The 20,214-nt window shown below is 41.3% G+C and overlaps 1 protein-coding gene across 4 annotated transcripts in view; it reads right to left on the bottom strand.

Annotated features, from left to right (window-relative positions):
• cd247 (CD247 molecule) overlaps window positions 1-20,214 on the bottom strand; it is a 164,060-nt gene that overhangs the window by 67,248 nt on the left and 76,598 nt on the right. The window contains exon 1 of one of the 4 annotated variants that reach the window (XM_068040847.1): window positions 14,411-14,536. The exons of 2 other annotated variants lie outside the window; for them this stretch is intronic. The gene's annotated coding sequence lies outside the window, so the exon portion shown is untranslated. Of the gene's footprint in view, window positions 1-13,875; window positions 14,080-14,410; window positions 14,537-20,214 lie in introns of those variants that run through there. One more of the 4 variants, XM_068040846.1, reaches the window with a different exon arrangement.

The following is a 20,214-nucleotide window of genomic DNA, read 5'->3' as shown; positions in this document are numbered from 1 at the left end:
CTTCAGATTTTAATTAATGTTGAAGGTTTTGAAAAATACTTTTTTTTCTGTCTTTTTTACTTGCCTCTCTTAATTCCATATTTCTTTCCTCATCTGTAGTTGGCTTTCTGTACATGATTTTACATTGAATTAACTATTCTAAATTGCACTTCCTGTTTTAAACTCATGCTAATCTCAGTGAGGATTCTTCAATCTGATTGTTTATCTCCTGCACACAGGTCCCAGATATCCTGTAGATAGCGCTGCACTGATTTGATTGTCTGATTACTGTAAATCTGAATGTAAAAGCCCACAGGAATTTTGTTGGCAACTCTAAGCATAATGACAACAAACACTGTTCATTCACCTTGATTCCCCGAGACATCAAAAATCTATCTATCCCTGCCTTGAATATACTCAATGATGTAGCATCCACAACCCTCTGTGGTAAAAAATTCCAAAGATTCACAACTCTCTGAGTGAAGAAATTTCTCCTCATCTCAGTCCTAAATAATTGACCCTAATCCTGAGGCTAATCACCCCTGCCATGTGAAACAACCTCTCAGTGTCTACCCTGTCATGCCCCTTCAGGGTCTTGTATATTTCAATGGGATTGCCTCCCATGATTCAAAACTCCAGAGAGTATAGACCCAATTTACTCAGCTTCTCATCATAGGACAACCTTCTCATCCCAGGAACCAATCGAGTAAACCTTCACTCTCTATCCTTCCTTAGATATGGAGTACAAACTGCACACAGTACTCCAGGTGTGGTCTCACCAAAGCCCTATACAATTGTAGCAAGATTTCCTTGTTCTTGTATTCCAGTCCCCTTGCAATCAAGGCCTACATACCATTTGACTTCCTAATTGCTTGCTGTGCCTGCATGCTAACTTTCTGTGTTTCTTGTACAAGTACACCCAAGAGTCTCTGAACATCAACATTTAAAAGTTTCATGCCTTTTTCAAAAAATATTCTGCTTTTCTTTTCTTACAACCTAAGTGAATAACCTCACACTTCCCCACATTATACGCCATCTGCCACCTTGTTGCCCACTCACTTAACCTGTATATATCTCTTTGCAGCCTCTTTGTGTCCTCGTCACAGCTTGCATTCCCACCTAGCTTTCTATCATCAGCAAAATTAGATATATTATTCTCGGTCTCTTCGTCTAAGTCACTAATATAGATTATTAATAGCTGAGGCCCCAGCACTATTCCTTGTGGCACTTCACTAGTTACAGCCTGCCAACTTGAAAATGCCCTATTTATCCCACTCTGCTTCCTGTCTGTTAACCAATCCTCCATCAACGCTGATATATTGCCCCAACTCCATGAGCCCTTATTTTTCATACTAACCTTTTGTGTGGCACCTTAACAAATACTTTTTGAAAATCCAAGTACATTACATCTACTGGTACCCCTTTAACAACGCTACTAGTTCCATCCTCAAAAAACTCTAATAAATTTGTCAACCACAATTTGCCTTTCATGACGCTGTCTGATCATACTATGATTTTTTCAGTGCGTTGTTAAGACTTCCTTAATAATAGGTTCCAGCATTTTCTCAACAATTGATGTCAGGCTACCTGGCCTGTTGTTCCTGTTTTTCTCTCTCCCTCCTTTCTTAAATAGCAGTGTTACATTTGTTAACTTCCAATCTGCTAGAACCATTCTGGAATCGAAGGAATTTTGGACACTCATAACCAGTGCATCCACCATCTCTGCAGCTACCTCTTTTAGAATCCTAGGATGTAGGCCATCAGATCCTGGAGATCTGTTGGCTTTTAATTCCTTAAGTTTCTCTATTTCTCTGCTGAAATTAATTATTTTAAGTTCCTCACTCTGATTGGCCCTTTGGTAACCCTCTATTTCCTCAATGCAGCCCTGTCTCTGCCAGTCATGGATGAGCTGGACATACAACCAACAAAATCGGAACTCAGTGATGCCATTGATTCTCTAGCCAGTGGAAAAGCCCCTGGAAAGGACGGCATTACCCCTGAAATAATCAAGAGTGCCAAGCCTGCTATACTCTCAGCAATCCATGAACTGCTTTGCCTGTGCTGGGATGAGGGAGCATTACCACAGGACATGCGCGATGACAATATCATCACCCTCCATATGAACAAGGGTGACTGTGGTGACTGCAACAATTACCGTGGAATCTCCTTGCTCAGCATAGTGGGGAAAGTCTTTGCTCGAGTCGTTTTAAAGAGACTCCAGAAGCTGGCTGAGCGTGTCTACCCTGAGGCACAGTGTGGCTTTCGAGCAGAGAGATCCACCATTGACATGCTGTTCTCCCTTCGCCAGCTACAGGAGAACTGCCGCGAACAACAGATGCCCCTCTACGTTGCTTTCATAAATCTCACCAAAGCCTTTGACCTCGTCAGCACACATGGTCTACTAGCAAAGATCGGATGTCCACCAGAGCTACTAAGTATCATCACCTCATTCCATGACAATATGAAAGGCACAATTCAGCATAGCGGCGCCTCATCAGACCCCTTTTCTATCCTGAGTGGTGTGAAACAGGGCTGTGTTCTCGCACCTACACTGTTTGGGATCTTCTTCTCACTGCTGCTCTCACATGCGTTCAAATCTTCAGAAGAAGAAATTTTCCTCCACACAAGATCAGGTGGCAGGTTGTTCAACCTTGCCCGTCTTAGAGCAAAGACCAAAGTATGGAAAGTCCTCATCAGGGAACTTCTCTTTGCTGATGATGCTGCTTTAACATCTCACACTGAAGAGTGTCTGCAGAGTCTCATCGACAGGTTTGCGGCTGCCTGCAACAAATTTGGCCTAACCATCAACCTCAAGAAAACGAACATCATGGGACAGGACGTCAGAAATGCTCCATCCATCAATATTGGCAACCATGCTCTGGAAGTGGTTCAAGAGTTCACCTACCTAGGCTCAACTATCACCAGTAACCTGTCTCTAGATGCAGAAATCAACAAGCACACAGGAAACGCGTCCGCTGCTATGTCCAGACTGGCCAAGAGGGTGTGGGAAAATGGTGCACTGACACAGAACACAAAAGTCCGAGTATATCAAACCTGTGTCCTCAGTACCTTGCTCTACGGCAGCGAGGCCTGGACAGCGCATGTCAGCCAAGAGCGATGCCTCAACTCATTCCATCTTCGCTGCCTCCGGAGAATCCTTGGCATCAGGTGGCAGGATCGTATCTCCAACGCGGAAGTCCTCGAGGCGGCCAACATCCCCAGCATATACACCCTACTGAGCCAGCGGCGCTTGAAATGGGTTGGCCATGTGAGCCGCATGGAAGATGGCAGGATCACCAAGGACGCATTGTACAGCGAGTGCGTCACTGGTATCAGAGTCCAAGTCTCTGCTTTAAAGACGTCTGAAAACGCAACATGAAGTCCTGTGACATTGACCAGAAGTCGTGGGAGTCAGTTGCCAGTGATCGCTAGAGCTGGCGGACAGCCATAAAGGCAGGGCTAAAGAGTGGCGAGTTGCAGAGACTTAGCAGTTGGCAGGAAAAAAGACAGAAGTGCAAGGAGAGAGCCAACCGTGTAACAGCCCCGACAACCAATTCTATCTACAGCGCCTGTGGAAGAGTCTGTCACTCTAGAATTGGCCTTTATAGCCACTGCAGGTGCTGCTTCACAAACCACTGACCACCTCTAGGCACTTACCCATTGTCTCTCGAGACAAGGAGGCCAAAGAAGAAGAAGAAGGAGAAGATTTCTGGTGTGTAATGTGTGTCTTCTACTGTGAAGACTTAAAATATTTGTTCAGTGTCTGCCCATTCATTCCCCATGATAATTTCTCTTGTCTCTGCCTCTAAGGGACCAACATTTACTTTAGCTACTCTCCTTTTAATATACTTGTAAAAGCTCTTACAATCTGTTTTTATGTTCCTGGCTTGTTTACTCACATATTGTAATTTTTTCCTTTTTATCAACTTTTTGGTTGCCCTTTGCTGGTGTTTAAACCTCTCCAAAGCCTCAGGCTCACTAATATTCATTGCAACATTATATGCCTCTCCTTTTAATCTATTACTATCCTTAACTTCCCTAGTAAGCCACAGATGGATGTTTCTCGCTGAGTTTTTGTTTTTCAATGGACTGTATTTTTGTTGAACATTTTGAATTATTTCTTTAAATGTTTCCCACTGTTTATTTACCGCCATACCTTTTAGTCTATTTACCCAATCAATCTTAGCTAGCTCCCCCCTCATACCACATAATTGGCTTTGTTTAAGTTTAAGATTCTTGTATTGGACTTGAGTATGTCACTTTCAAACTTAATATTGCAAAGATTGGTGATAATATGACCAAGTGGAAGGTGAGAAATGTCAAATGTGAATGTGGAGAGCCAAGGCAAACACTTAAAGATTGCTTAATGCGATATCACTGATCAACATCCAGGTAATGATACCAGATGTTGGTTGTGGTTTTGGAGCGACAATGATGACTCCAATTACTAAATCATTATTGAGATGCTTGCAGGGTGATGGCAGTAATTAGACAATAACACCTGACTTCACAAGGCATAGGAACTGACTTCAAATGTTTTGTTGCAACTTCAAGGTATTCCTATCACAATAAATCAGTGAAATAAAAACAAAATAGTGCAGAACGGTTCTGATGAAAGGTCACTGACCGGAAACGTCAACTTTGCTTCTCCCTCCACAGATGCTGCCAGACCTGCTGAGTATTTTCCAGCACTTATTGATTTTATTATACAATAAATCAATGCATTGGTTACTTTACATTAAACAAATTGCTGACCAACCAACTTCTCTTCCTGTGCCTCATGTTAGCTGATATTGTTAACGTTCTCTCTCGTCAGGTACTGTCCCTCTCACGTTCAAATCTGCTGTCATGGCCCCTTTCCTAAAAAAAATCCTTGATCCCCTCCATCCTTGCAAACTACCAGCTGATCTCCAACCCACTCCCCCTTTCTTCTCCAAAGTCCTCAAATGTGCTTCTGGCTCCCAAATCCATATTAATCTGTTAATTGCGTCTCAATTGTTTGATTATATGCAGGTGGAGGGTCTTAATTGGGGTCTTACTTGAGAACTTATAAGCAGACACTTACTGCAGTCTGTGTGGTGAAGGCACACCTACAGTGCTGTTAGATAGGGAGTTTCAGGATTTTGACCCAGTGACACTGAAGGAATGGCAATATATTTCCAAGTCAGGATGGTGTTGTTGGAGCTGCACTCATCCAGACAAGTGAACAGTATTCCATCACACTCCTGATTTGTGCCTTGTAGATGGCAGAATGGCATTGGCAATTCCCATCCCAAATTTGTCCTGTCCCCCACCCCACCAAGATATACCCCCTCCTTTCCTCCCAACCTCTGCACTGAGCAAGTCTTCATCCTTGGTGAATTCACTCTCCATCTGAATGCAGCTTGCCCAGTCCTCTGAGTTTACTGTTTTCCTGTGCTTCCTAAACTTCTCCGCCATATAAACTCTCCTATCCTTATTCCTGGATACCTATTGACCTTGCAATCTCACATAGCCTCTCTGCTCCATCATCTTGATCATACATCAAACCATCTCTGACCCTTTCCTTTTATCCCTCACTAGAAACATCCTTCTGCCCCCTACCAACCCAACTTCTTTCTGCATCCACCTTGGAAAAAACTCTTTACCAAGTCACTTTATGATTGCATTCTTAAGCCACCAACTGCCTAGCCTTTTGCCTTCCATTTAATATGATACTCTGGAGCTGTCAATGAGCTCTGTCATTTCTTTACCTCACCTTTGATGCTCTTGTCCCCATCCTGGTTGTTTCTCCTGGAATGGCCAGAATTTTTGCTCCTTCAAGTTGAAGGGGCACAATCATTAGCATACCTGGTTCACAACTAGGTTAACCATCCATCACCAGATTTGCTGGACAAGTGATTTCAGGTATCACTCTTCTCTGCCACATCTGCCTGACTAGGTGAACATAAAAGATGCCATGATATCTATTTGAAGAGCAGAAGGCTCAGACCAGAAACAAGGAGAATTGTCATCACAGAATCATGGAATGATTCAGCACAGAAGGAGGTCATTCGGCCCATCGTGCCTGTAGTGGCTCTTTGAAAGTGCTATCTAATCATTTCCACTCCTCTTCCCTTTACCCAGAGCCCTGCAAACTTTTCCCCTTTAAATATTTATCCAATATTCTTTTGAAAGTTACTTTGCATCTGCTTCCACCACCCTTTCAGGTAGTGCATTCCAGATCATAACAACTCGCTATGAAAACAATTTTTTCTTCATCTCACCTCTGTTTCTTTGGCCAATTACCTTAAATTTGCATCCTTGGTTAGAGACCCACCTGGCACTGGAAACAGTTTCTCCTTGTTTACTCTGTCAAAACCCTTCAAGATTTTGAACCGCTCAATTAAATCTCCCCTTAACCTTCTCTGCTGGAAGGAAAATTATCCCAGAAAATTATATTCTCTAATCTTTCCAAGTAACTAAAGTCCCGCATCCCTGATATAATTCTAGTAGATCTCCTCTGCACCCTCTCTAAGGCCTCAAGATTGTTCCTAAAGTGTGATGCTCAAAATTGAACAAAATACCTCAAATGGGGCCTAACCAGTGACTTATATTTAGCATAATTTCCTTGCTTTTGAAGTCCATTCCTCTGTACATAAAATCAAGGATCCTGTATGCTTTTTTTAAACAGACTTTGCAACCTGTCCTGTGGCCTTCAATGATTTTTGTATGTACATCTCCAGGTTTCTCTGCACACCATTAAAAATTGTACCATTCAGTTTATATTGCCTCTCTTCATTCTTCCCACCAAAATACATCACCTCACACTTTTCTGCATTAAAGTTTATCTGACATCAGTCTGCCCATTTCACCAGTCCATGTCCTTCTGAAGTCTCTTACTATCCTTTTCACTGTTTACTATGACTTTTATGTCATTTGCAAACTTTGAAATAATGCTCTGATACCCAAGTCCAGGTCATTAATATATATGATAAACATCAGTGGTCCTAATACCAACTACTGGGAGACAGCATTGAATACCCCCCTCTAGTTTGAAAAGCAACTATTCACCACTACAATAAAAGCAAAATACTGCGGATGCTGGAAATCTGAAATAAAAACAAGAAATGCTGGAACCACTCAGCAGGTCTGGCAGCATCTGAGGAAAGAGAAGCAGAGTTAACGTTTCGGGTCAGTGACCCTTCTTCGGAAATTATGTTTTTATTCACCACTACAATCTGCTTTCTGTCTCTTAGCCAATTTCATATCCACTCTGCCACTGTCCCTTTAATCCCATGGGCTTCAATTGTTCTAACAAGTCTATTGTGTGGCACTATTAGGTGTGTCTGCTGTGACCCAGTTGGTAGCACTCTTGTCTCTGAGCTGGAAGGTTATGGGTTCAATTCTTACTCCAGGACCTAAGCACAAAAATTAAGGCTGATATTCTGGGGGAGTGCCACACTTGCAAAGGTGTCATCTTTCAGATGAGAGGTTCCTCTTGGGGGCGCAAAAAAGATCCCATTGCACTGTTTCAAAGAAGAGTAGGGGAGTTGCCCTGGCCAATATTTATTCCTCAATCAACATCACAAAAACAAATCTTTATCATTATCACATTGCTGTTTGTGGGAGTTTGCTGTGTGCAAATTTTTGCCACGTTTCCTATAACAGTGACCACATTTCAAAAGTACTTTCAAAATTGGCTGTAAGGTGCTTTGGGACATCCTGTGGTCATGAAAGGCACTATATAAATGCAAGACTTTCTTTTTTCTTTTCTTTTATCAATGCCTTTTGGAAGTCCCAAAGCATCAACTGCACTATTCTTCTCCACCCTCTGTTATTTCATCAAAAAATGCAATCAAGTTAGTTAAACTTTACTTGCCTTTAACAAATTCATGCTGACTGTGATTTATTAACACATTTTTCCAAGTGACATAATTTTATCTTGGATTATTGTCTCTCTAAGTTTCCCCACTGACATTAGGTTAACTGTTCTCTAATTACTGGATTTATCTTTCTCCCTTTTCTTCTTTGAGTAGGGTGTAGCATTTGCAATCTTCCAGTCCTCTGGTGCCATTCCCATATCTGAGAATTGAAAGACTATGGCCAGAGCCTCCACAATCTCCACCTTTACTTCCCACAGCAACCTAGGATGTATTGCATCCTGTCCAGATGACATTTCTGTCAACCTTTGAAGTACCTCCTCATCTTTTTTTTATCCTATTCAATATTGCTACTGTGGGAAAAAGAATTAGGTAAAATTCTAACATCACTCTTTTGAGTGAGTATTGAGTATATCAGGGAACTTACCATATTGTTATACTCAGTATTAAATTCGATTCTGTAGTTAATTAAGTGTGTCTAAACTGAGGAAATGTCTATGTAGTGAGAAATAGCTACATGAAGTAATTATACAGAAATTATGTTTTTGAAAATATTAAAAAGGAACATTATGGTCCTGAATATTCAGACATCCTAAATGTTTTAGAAGGGAGTTATCCTCTAAAACCTTCTGCTGCATCTTCCTCCTAGGAACCTGAGGACTAAACACTTCCCTCAAATCCCTCACCCTGCTCACTTCACCCTCAACTCGAAAGCCAAGACTAAAGTGCTTATGGATGTCTGTATTTCTGAAAATGAGACCATCTGTGTAGCTGATTCTCTCACCTTGACCATCCCTCGCTATCTTCCCAATCTTCTAGCCACTAGCTCCTGTCCTCCATCCACCTTGCCTCCTTCTCTAAGCTCATCTCTTCCAAGAGACACATTTCCTGATAACTTGATTCCCCTCTCCACTCAGTTTGTGATGTTTCAGTTACCCTTCCTGGCCCCCATGCTAGTGGCATAGTTAATTGTTCATCTTTACTCAGGCGCTGTTCCTGGTCATTTGAAAATTGCTGTCATCAACCATTCTCTTAGCCAGCTACCTCATCAACTACCAGCCCATTGTCAACATTCCTTTCTTCTCTAAGCCCAATTTCTTAATTAGATGGGGCGGCACAGTGGTGCAGTGGTTAGCACCGCAGCCTCACAGCTGCAGCGACCCGGGTTCAATTCTGGGTACTGCCTGTGTGGAGTTTGCAAGTTCTCCCTGTGTCTGCGTGGGTTTTCTCTGGGTGCTCCGGTTTCCTCCCACATGCCAAAGACTTGCAGGTTGATAGGTAACTTGGCAATTATAAATTGCCCCTAGTATTAGTAGGTGGTAGGGAAACATAGGGACAGGTGGGGATGTGGTAGGAATATGGAATTAGCGTAGGATTAGTATAAAATGGGTGGTTGATAGTTGGCACAGACTCGGCGGGCCGAAGGGCCTGTTTCAGTGCTGTATCTCTAAATAAAATAAAAAATAAGAAATAGGAGCAGGAGCAGGCCATTCGGCCCCTCAAGCCTGCCCCGCCATTCAATAAGATCATGGCTGATCTGCCCCAGACCTCAACTCCTCTTTCGTGCCAGCTCCTCATAGCACTCAACTCCCCGATATTTCAAAACTCTATCTACCTCCTCTTTAAATACTTTCAGTGATATAGCCTCCACAACTCTCTGGGGTAGAGAATTCCAGACATTCACTACCCTCAAAGAAGAAATTCCTTCACATCTCAGTTTTAAATAAGTGTCCCCTTATTCTGTAACTATGTCCCCTGAGCTGAGTTTAACCTTTTTTCCCCCTGAAAAATGTGCTTTTAACAAAATATTAGTTTTGTTTACAAAATGCTAATTTTCAGTCATACCTTTCTTCAATCCACATATGGCTTAACTGATTCAATATATCACCCTTCCACCTTACATTCTAGTTCCAATATCTATAACCACTGATCCCATCTGAATTATAATAAAACTTATTGTGAAGATGCTTTGAAACTGTGTGAACTTCCGTGTGGCATAACGCATTTCTCGCTGTTTGCAGTATGTTTTCAGTGTGGTTTAAAAGAACTTTCAAAAGCATCTTAATTGCGGTGAGTTTATATGAGTGGAACTACCTCTAAGCTTGTGGATTTCCTGTGTAGTAATGGTGCTTTGCACCTTATCATAGTTTCATCTACCATCCAAGTGCAGAGCTGGTTGACAGTCTGAAGCATCTACCTAGTTTGCAGAGCAAACATTCCACACATCTGTTTTTTTCAGCAGTGCAGATACCTTGACCCTCAAGAATGGTGTGGAGGTGGCCAAGCTTTAAAATGGACATAATTCATATTGAGTTATAAATTTGGTTCTTAGTTGGAGTCATGTTGTTTATAATTGAATCCTACAGCAAGCAATATGTCAGATAATCTGCGTGCATAACAAGAATTTACTGAAATCTCTTCAAATTGTTTTGATTGTAGTTAAGAATGAGTTGGAACCAAATACAATGTGCTTATATCAGAAAGCTGCTGATGTCAAATTAGCATATATGAATTTGTCCTGTATTTTATTGTTTGAAATCTGTTAATAGGGTATTTTCTACAGAGGAAACAACCCAGTTTACATACACAGCTACAAGATGCATTGAGGCACTGTAGAACGATGAAAAGAAAAACTCAGATTCTTAAAAACAACAGCACACCCAACATTTACACAAAATAAAAGGATCCCATTAAAATAATCAGAAACTAAGGAGCAAGATATTGTTCTTTTCTAATTGGTGTGTTAAAATATATATTTGTAGTCTGTCAAAGGAAACTTGAACCTAGGCATACAATCTGGAAAAAAATATTGTGGCAGATTAATTCTTATTTTTGGAACTGTGTTGCAGTGGCAACAATTTTACTTCAGCACCATCAACAACATTCCAAGTAGTCCACAGAAAATGTGACTACCGTATGGTATCAAGTGTTTCTGTACCATTCTAAGGGTAAAGAAGAACTTCATGTTGGACCCTTGTCAGGAATACATGAAACACTGCTACAGTGGCAAGAAGGTCAAAATGATTTCAACTTCACAAATTGAACCACAGTCATCCAGATGCGACACTGTCCTTTGTTTCTCACGTCAGCCCAGTTAAAGTAATTTCTAGAGACTGGAGCACAGAAAACCCACAGCAAACCTACACTGCCAGAAGTGTAGTGGGACAGAAATTCTGCTCCCGCAATGCCCCCACCCAAATTCCAAGAACTGGATCATTTAAACAATAGGGGCGGGTATCTGCGCTGGTAGAGGTGCAGCTGGAGGAACTCAAAATGGTTCCTTGTTGCTCTAAGAGGATGAAGCAGAGGCTCGGATCTGCAGGAAAAGCAAAACCTTTTGAAATTTATTCTTTTGAATGGCAGGGCCATTCAGCAACACGGTGATCGATTACCACTGGACTTTGTACTCTCAGGGCCTTCACTGTGCCCAGAATGGGACTGACACCTCCTCTCAGATTGACGTTGAGTGAAGTGGACAGAAGCAGCTCCTGCCAACCTCTATCCTACCCCCAGTGAAATAGTTTAATAAAGTGAAAAATCAGGGGAGATAAATTAAAACCCCTCACCGCAATTCCACTAGAATTCCGCCAGCACACAGAATTTTGAGGTTTTGATATTTGTCTATTTTAGGTTTACATGGTATGCTTTTCACCATGGCCGGGGTCTGCTCCCCTATGTTTAAAGAAAAGATTTGTGCGAAAATTCTGAATTCCTCAACTGGTTAAATGTAGACTGTAGTTTGAACAAATGCGTTGTAGGCCCAAGTCTAAATACCTAATTCACTTGCCTATGCGGAGCTAAATTCCATCATCTTTTATAAAAACAGAAAAATGCTGAAAACACACAGCTGAACTGGCAGCATCTGCAGAGAGAGAAACAGAGTTAACGTTTCAGGTCTGTAACCTTTCATCGGAATAGAACAGATCTAATGTAAGGTCACAGACCTGAAATGTTAAGTCTTTCTCTCTGCATAGATGCTGTGAGACCTGCTAAGTGTTTCCGGCATTTTTTGTTTTTATTTCAGATTTCCTGCAGTATTTTGCTTTTTTTCCGTCATGTCTTAGTTGGATTTCTTGGCATAGAAAGAAAGACTTGCATTTATATAGCGTCTTTTGCAACCAAAGGATGTCCCAAAGCACGTAGTCACTGTTGTAATGTAGGAAATGCGGCAATCAATTTGCACATAGAAAGGTCCTACAACAGCAATGTGATAATAACCAGGTAATCTGTTTTTGTGATGTTGGTTGAGAGATAAATAATGGTCGGGACACTGGGGATAATTCCCTGCTCTTCTTCAAAACAGAGGCATAAAATCTTTTACATCTGCCCGAGAGGGTAGATGGGGCCCCACTTTAATGTCTCATCCAAAAGATGGCACCTCCAACAGTACAGCACTCCCTTAGTACTGGAATGTCAGCTTTGATTTGTGTGTTCAGATCCTGGAGTGGGACTTGAATCCACAACCTTCTGACTCAGAAGCAAAATTGTCAACATCTGAGCCACCGCTGAGACAGCTTAGTGACTTTTGGAAGTTCCACTTCATTGGAGTTAAAAAAGCTGACGTTGTCCATCTCTCCCCATTCAGAGTGGATGGAGCAGTTTTGTGAGCACAGACCACGGATATGAATAGAATATGCTTCTACTGGGCCGGAATCGTCCTGGTATGTTTCCATTTCTATCTCCCCAGTGATTTAGTCGAGGGCTTATGAAACCCATTTACATCTTAAACTCATCCACTGAAGCAACTTAAACAAAGCCAGAACTGGGCTTTCAACTCTGGTCTTACGTTTTAGAGTCCAGTAACCCAGAGCTGTTATTAACATGCTACTTCTAACTTCTGTCAATTTTTTTGGAGATGAATAAATTAAATTCAGGTATTTATAGTTGTATCTGTAGCTGAGTTCTTTTCTAAGGATAGACTATTTCTGATAATAAAATTTCAGCAGATAAAGTATAATATAAGACACATTCAACATATACATCTATCCCACATCATTGGGACAAGCATTCAGTAATTTTCAAATTTTGATGTCACTATGTGCTAAAACAAATGTTTGTTGGTTAACAATAAATAAAATTCTCACCTAGACCCATAGAAAAGTTACGGCACAGAAGAAGGCTATTCAGCCCATCGTGTCTGCGCCGGCTGAAAAAACTAGCCACCCAATCTATTCCCACCTTCCAGCCCCTGGTCCGTAGCCTTGCAGGTACAGTACTTCAGGTGCAGGTCCAGGTACCTTTTAAAACAGTTAAGGGTTTCTGCCTCCACCATCGATCCGGGCAGTGAATTCCAGACACCTGCCACCCTCTGGGTAAAAATTATTTTCCTCATGTCCCTTCTAATCCTTCTACTAATCACCTTAAATCTGTGTCCCTTGATAATTGACCTCTCCACTAGGGGAAACAGATCCTTCCTGTCTACACTATCTAGGCCCCTCATAATTTTGTACACCCCAATTAAATCTCCTCTCAGCCCCCTCTGTTCTAAGGAAAACAATCCTAGCCGATCCAATCTTTCCTCATAGCTGCAACCTTCAAGCCCTGGCAACATTCTTGTAAATCTCCTCTGTACTCTCTCCAGAGCAATTATGTCCTTTCTGTAATGTGGTGACCAGAACTGTACACAATACTCCAACTGTGGCCTAACCAGCGTTATATACAGTTCCAGCATTGCAGCTCTGCTTTTGTATTCTACACCTCCATCAATAAAAGAAAGCATTCCATATGTCTTCTTTGATCTACCTGTCCTGACACCTTCAGGGAGATGTGAACATGCACTCCAAGGTCTCTCACGTCTTCTACCCCTCTCAATATCCTCCCATTTATTGTGTCTTCCCTCGCTTTCTTTGCCCTCCTCAGATGCATTACCTCACAATTCTCCGAATTGAATTGCATTTGCCACTTTTTCGCCCACTCAACCAAACCTTTGATATCATTCTGGAGTCTACTGCTATCCTCTTCACAATCAACTACACAATCAATTTTTGTGTCATCTGCAAATTTCCCAATCATGCCTCCCACATTTAAGTCCAAATCATTAATATATACCACTTACCTGAAATGACTGAATGATACCTCTCACAGGCTCCTTTTATGTACCAGCTGTTAAGTTAGCTTTAATTAGGCCACAAAATCTTTCAATTATCAACTAAGAAATACTTCTAACTAATTACAAACCAGTGCTCAAATTGTGATGGAATATACCGACTTGCATCTTATTCATGAGTACTTTTGAAATCAACAGACGACAAATGAATTTTTTTTGAGTTCCGTGGAAATTAAAAAACCTAAACCATTTTCTGTCAACGCCCACTGTATTGTTTCCTGTTAACTGAGTATCGTAAATTCCTGTTAAATTACATTATTTTGTCTGCAATATGCATTTTATCTTGTTTGCGCACCATATGACACATCTTTCATATTTTTAAAGTATAGCAATAAGCATTGGAAAAGAGCTTTTATAAAAACATTACAATTGTACATTATTGCTTTCTATTTCAAAACCATTTTACAACACCCAAGTAGGTGCCATTTTAAAACCGTTTCACTACAGTGAACAGAATACTCTACAATTTTTCTGTCAAACGTACCTGCTAATACTTCAATACAAATTCTTCTTAAATGATAATTTGGAAGGGTAAAACCATTTATGAAAACCAAGCAGACACTGCGTCTGTGTTAATGACACCAGGGTGCAGGTGCACATTAATGCGTCTGTATGACCCGGAAGTTCTGTTTACCCTTATTCTCTATGAGAAGTTGTCCATTTGCTTACGTTTTCGGTTCATGAAAACTTTAAAACAATGATTCAGCATCACATTGTCAGGGCCAAATATTCTTCAGCATTTAATTGTAAATAATAAAGGAAATATTCTGTCTCGTGCACCTAGTAAACTTAAATGTTACCATCAAAATCCCTTTTTAAAAATCCAATACAGTGAAATATGATTAACATTAACGCCCTTTCAGTTCTGTTAATTTCTGTTCATAGTTTTAAGATATTGTTGCATAGACAGTGAATGTTGATGACATCCTCAGCAGTATGTAGTATGGAAATATTGAGAGTTAAATGTGAGGGAAGTAAATTATTATATAGTCATAAATGCTGGAATAATTCACAGGACAAAACAAAATATTAATGATAATCATAATTTTTAGAAATTACATATTTAAAAGGAGCTGTGACAGTGACTCACTCTTTAAGTAATTACAAGCTCTTAAATTTACCAATCTACAATTAGTAGACTTCATTTACCATAATATAAACTGAGGGGGGAAAGCAATGAAAAGGGCAAGGAGGATGAAGAATTCCTAAAATCGGTACAAGAGAACTTTCTTATTCTGGAATTTTCTAGCCAAATGAAGAAGGAAGCAATGTGAAATCTGTTCTCAGGAGTGAAGTAGGGCAAGTGCAATGGATTTCAGTGGGAGAAAAACTGGATAATAGTGATCATTATATAATTAGGTTTAAAGTACTAATGGAAAGGGATAAGAAAAATCTAAGGTGAAAATACCCAACTGGAAGAGAGACAATTTCAGTGACTTGAAAGGGATCTAGTACAGCTGGACTGGAAGCAAAAAACAGTAAAACAGTAAATGAGCAATTGCAGGTCTTCAAAGTGGAGATAGTTTGGGTACAAACCAAGCATATTCACATAAGGAGGAAAGACAGGGCATCTAAATCTAGAGTTCCCTGGATGACGAGGGAAATAGAGGTTAAAATAAAACAGTAAAACGCAGCTTATGACATATGTCAGATATAGAGTACAACCAAAACTTAGACAGAGTACAGAGTCCAGGGGGAAATTAAAAAATTATATAAGGAGGGCAAAGAGACAGTATTCAAAATTATGAGGGGTTTTGATAGAGCAAGTCGGGAGAAACTGTTTCCTTTGGCAAGTGGGTCAGAAACCAATTGTTATAGATTTAAAATAATGGGCAAAAGAACTAGAAAGGAAATGAGGAGAAGTATTTTTCATGAAGAGGGTTGTTAAGATCTGGAATGCACTACCTAAAAGGGTGGTGGAATCAGATTTCATAGAAACATTCAAAAGGCATGTGGAAAACCCAATCTGGTCTACAGGTGACTCCAGACCCACAGCAATGTGGTTGACTCTTAACTGCCCTCTGAAATGGCCTAGCAAACCACTCAGTTGCATCAAAGCACTACAGAAAAGTCAATTATGAATAAAACTGGACAGACTTCCTGTCATCAATCTCGGCACCAGAAACGACAAAGGTAGACTCTGCCCAGCAGACTTTGCATGATCCTCACTAACATCTGGGGACTTGTGCCAAAGTTGGGAGAGCTGTCCCACAGACTAGTCAAGCAACAGCCTGACATAGTCATACTCATGGAATCATACCTTACAGCCAATGTCCCAGACTCTTCCATCACCATTCCTGGTCCTGTCCCACCAGCAGGCCAGGCCCATCAGGGGTGGCGGCATAGTGGTACACAGCCGGGGCATGGGGAGTGGCTCTGGGAGTCTTCAACATTGATTCCAGTGCCCATGAAGTCTCATGGCATCAGGTCAAACATGGGCAAGGAAACTTTCTCCTGATTACCACCTACTGCCCACCCTCAGCTGATGAAACAGTACTCCTCCATGTTGAACACCACATGATAGAAGCACTGAGGGTAGCAAGGGCACAGAATGTACTCTGGGTGGGGGATTCAATGTCCGTCATCAAGAGTGGTAGCACCACTCGTTGAGTCTTGAAGGACATATCTACCGGATTGGGCCTATGGCAAGTGGTGAGAGAACTAACAAGAAGTATAAAGTTACTTGGCCTTATCCTCAAAAATCTACCTGTTGCAGATGCACCTGTCCATGACAGTATTGTTAGGAATGACCACCGCATAGTCCTGTGGAGATGAAGTCCCGTCATTACACTGAGGACACCCTCCATCATGTTGTAAGGCACGACCAGCATGCTAAATGGGACAGACTCAGAACAGATCTAGCAGCTCAAAACTGGCCATCCGTGAGGTGCTATGGGCCATCAGCAGCAGCATAATTGTATTCAACCATAATCTGTAATCTCATGGCCCGGCATAACCCCCACTCTACCATTATCATCAAGCCAGGGGACCAAACATGGTTCAATGAGGTGTCTAGGAGACTATGCCAGGAGAGGCACCAAGCCAACCTAAAAATGAGGTGGCAACTATACTATACTGGTCAGTATGCTGTTAATATTAAATGAGAATAGTAGACTTTGGGTCAAAGCAACAGGATTTATTTTATACAGGGGTCTTGTCTCTAAGGCATCTACATTAACACTGGTTCAGACTCATGATATCACATCCTATGATGATGCTTAAGGTCTATGTACATAATCTACCCAGCTACATCTACCCCATCTACATTGTGCGATCTCCCTCCAGGTCTCTGACATCATTCATCAGGTTTGTAACGTTGTGGGGTTCTCACGACTCTGCCATTGCGTGGTGTTCTTTCACTTGTTTGGGGTATTGGATCTTTTGGTTCTTATTCCTCACATTCCTGTGTGACTCAGGTTCTCTGTTTTTGCTGTCATCTGGGTGATCTGTTGTTCATTGTATCACCGGTTCATCAGCTCTCTTGATAGCCGATTCTCTTGAATTTTTCCCATTTGTTTTTTTTCTGTGATGTCAGTACCAATGACCTTCTATTTTTTCTTATCCATCCCTGGTCTGTCTGGACTATGTAGGATCGAGGATATGGAGATTTCCCCATCACTTCCCCACATCGCGCCTGATCTTTGATCCAAACCAAATCTTCAGGTCATAGGTCTGTTTGATTTTTTGCTCTATAGCGTCCATCATGATTCTCTGTTTGGATTGACCTCTCTTGACATATTGTTACAAGAGGTTTTATTTTTGTACTAAAATCTTAGAATTCCATGTGTTTTAAAAAAAACTGAAAAAATGATTTTTCAGTGGATATGGACACCTGCAATTTTAGGATGTTGACTTTGTATAGAAGAAGAAGAAAGCAAGCAGTTTCAAGGAAGCCAGCCAGGGGTTTTCACCTCCTCAGAGGAACACTTTGAATGACAGAGGAGATACTGTGTCTGGTCATGTAATCAGCTAAGGAAGGTTTACTTTCACGATGGACCTTTTTAAAAACCAGTGAGTTGGACAAAGAGCAGGCATTTTGAAATTTGATTTCAGTCCTGCTTGGAGATCAAAGTGGAAGACCCAGAAAAGACCTCTCTTTGTAAAGGAAACTTGCATCTCTTGAAAAGAAACCCTGTATTTCAACAGTAGCAGATTCCTATTGCCTCCTGTCTCTGAGGAATTCCTGCATCCAGTGTGGTTCCTGTTGCCTGCTGAGTTTTGGGAAATCCTGGAACCTGAAGAAAGCTTCTACTACTGTACTGCTGCTGTGAGTCCTAAGCAGACCTGTTGCTGCACCCCTGCTGAAAGACCTATGTGATGCCTACTGTAGTCAAATTGCCTTGAATGCCTACCCATCACAGACTGTTCATCATCCTCGCCTGGAGACACATCTGGTGGCATCTGACTATTCAACTCTTGGACACCTCACCCAACCGAAGAATCTCCTACCAGAACGTGATGAACTGAATTATTTTATTATTCCTTTTATTCTTATGAAACAGCTGTAAACCAGAATCCTTTTCTTCCCCGGTTAACTGTTTTTTTTTAAATGTATGTGTGTGTGCGCATGAGGGCTAGAGAAATAAGGAGCTTTTCATATATGTAGATTTATCTCATTAGTGGTTAAGACCTATTCTCTTTTCTAATAAATAGTTAATGTTATTGTTGTTTAAAGAAACCTGATTGGTGTGCTTTATTCTGGGGGACAAATAGAGTCAAAATGTCTATATTTCAGTGGGTGGAAACATTTATTGATATGCTGTGACCCATGGTAAAGTGGGACTGAATTAACAGTGCATTTCTCCCACCTTGGTCGTCACAATATAATCACCTCTTCTGGATGGTATATCTCTGTGAGATGGAGGCAAACCATAACTGTCCCTTTCACGTGAGGGAGATCCACTTGAGCCACTTCCTCTTCCACCCATTCACCTACTTCGCATTGGCCCTGAAGAAAGGGATGTTTTAGGTGGTGGTCCATTTGCATGGCCTGGGGGACCCCTTTTCAATGGTGGCCCTCTGGAGGAGACAGTGTATGCTCCCATATCATCCGATGGGTCAGGACTCCTAAAGAAATGTATATTCCTCTTAAGGTAGCACTGTTCCATCTCCTGAATCCATTCACCGTGCTCACCTTTTTGAGGTGGACCTCTCATTCCTCCACTACCTCCTCTTCCACCTCGAATCCCCCTAGAAGGGCCACAGCTTCTTGGGGGTGGGGTGGTCTATTCCAATATTTTCAAATGCTGGTTTAGTAGCTTGCTCTACCTTAATGGGTTTTCCATTCAAAGACTTTCCATTCATATCCCTGGCTGCATCCCTCTCATCTCCTGGATTTTCGAAAGTAACAAAAGCAAAACCCCTTGACTTATTTGTTTCACCACCTTTTATCAGCAGTATTCTTCCATATTTGTCAAATACTACTTCAAGTGCTTTTTCATTTGTTTCAGTATTCAGACCACCAAAGAAGAATTGTCCAGGACGATCTGCTGCCACCCTGAGTAAAGCTAAACAAGCTTTCTTACCGAGTAGTGAACAGGCTTGGTTCTATATAACCATACAGAGTTTCTGGAATGGTGTTATTTCTGTGTGTTTCTCCTGCAACCCTTATCTGAATTCCTCCTGGCTCATGTGATTTCTTGTAAGTTTTCCTAAGCCTTTCCTTCCTCAGCCATGGTGTTTTAACAGATAGGACAGAAACTGCTACTCCTGTATCTAACTTGAAGTTGGTGTTATTTTTCACCACTAAGATTTCTGCTTCCCAGCAACCTTCGTTTTTCTCTTGCACTTCCCCAAGGGGGTATTGATCATTTGTTTTTCTTTCATTTCATCTATTTTTTTTGTTAGTCTGCAGCATTATTTTTCTGCTATGACAGACCTGCTGAAAGTGCCAGTCATATAAATACTGTGGCTACAAGACAAAGCCAAAGACTTGTGACAAGTATGTGACAAGTAACTCATCTCCTGACTCTCCAAAATTTATCCACTATTTACTCAGGAGTGCAATGGAATTTTCTCCACTTGCCTGGATGAGTGCAGCTCCAATAATACTCAAGAAGCTTCACGCCCACCGTCATAGGTACACAGTGGTAGCAGTGTGTTCCATATACAAGATACACTACAGCAACTCACAGCACATACCAAACCTACGACCTCTATCATTTAGAAGAACAAGGGCAGCAGATGCATGGGAACACCACCGCCTGAATGTTCTTCTCCTAGTCACACACCATCATGACTTGGAACTATATTGCTGTTCCGTCACTGTTGCCGAGTCTCCCTCCTTAA

This window comes from Heterodontus francisci, chromosome 10 (assembly GCF_036365525.1).
Source record: "Heterodontus francisci isolate sHetFra1 chromosome 10, sHetFra1.hap1, whole genome shotgun sequence".
Classification (NCBI taxonomy): domain Eukaryota; kingdom Metazoa; phylum Chordata; class Chondrichthyes; order Heterodontiformes; family Heterodontidae; genus Heterodontus; species Heterodontus francisci.
The sequence above is the reverse complement of the archived record's forward strand: the minus strand, read 5'-3'. Positions and strand labels throughout refer to the sequence as shown.